The sequence below is a fragment of the Gekko japonicus genome, unplaced genomic scaffold, assembly GCF_001447785.1.
Source record: "Gekko japonicus isolate JY-2015 unplaced genomic scaffold, Gekko_japonicus_V1.1 scaffold3813, whole genome shotgun sequence".
In the NCBI taxonomy this organism is placed as follows: Eukaryota; Metazoa; Chordata; class Lepidosauria; order Squamata; family Gekkonidae; genus Gekko; species Gekko japonicus.
The window spans coordinates 93,360-94,147 of NW_015167657.1; positions in this window are offsets into that span (position 1 = coordinate 93,360).

Sequence of the window (788 nt, forward strand, 5' to 3'; positions counted from 1 at the left end):
TTAGTTTATAACAAGGGGGGGGGGAGAGACACAACAGCCCCAAAGCTACTGGCTCAGCTCAACCAAGGTGGCATTGGCCCTGCAGCCTCCCTTAGAGCACAGAGAGAGGAGAGGAGAGCCTCACTGCAGGCATGTCCAAGGGGGGGGGGATTTTGGGATGCCCACTGCCCCCACCGACGACCACAAACGAGGAGGGTGTAGTAGTGAGCACCTCTTAGGGTTCCCAACTCCAGCCTGTGAAATTCCAGGATATTTGGGGGGGGGGGCAGCGCCTGTGGAGGAAGAAATCCGGGAAGGGACTTCACCCGGACTCTATGGTATACCATAGAGTTTGTCCTGTCTAGGCTACCATTTCCTCCAATCGTAACCCTAGGAGGTCTCCAGGCCCCAGCTGGAGGTTGGCAACCCAAAACTACCTCTCCTCACGGACTGGGGGGTGAGGACACCCGAGCGGGGCAGGAGAGGGGCCGGCACCGGCTCACCTGTCGCCTCAGAGGGGGAAGGAAAAGGCGGGGAAAGGGGGCTGAGGAGAAGAAGGGGGGGAGGGAGAAACCCAGCGCCGCCCGCCGCCCAAACCGTCCCTCCGGCTCGTCCTCTCACTGCGCTTGCGCCGAGCCCGGAGCGCTCTCCCATTGGCTCTTCGCCACCTCGAGAGGCTCCTCCCTCTCCTCCGCCTACTCCTCCTCAGCCGTCGTCCCAACCGCCCGGCCCGAGCGCGCGCGTTCTCTCGCACGCTCGCGCCGGGCCGGACGACCGCTGCGCGTGCGCGGCCGTTTTCGGGCGCGCCC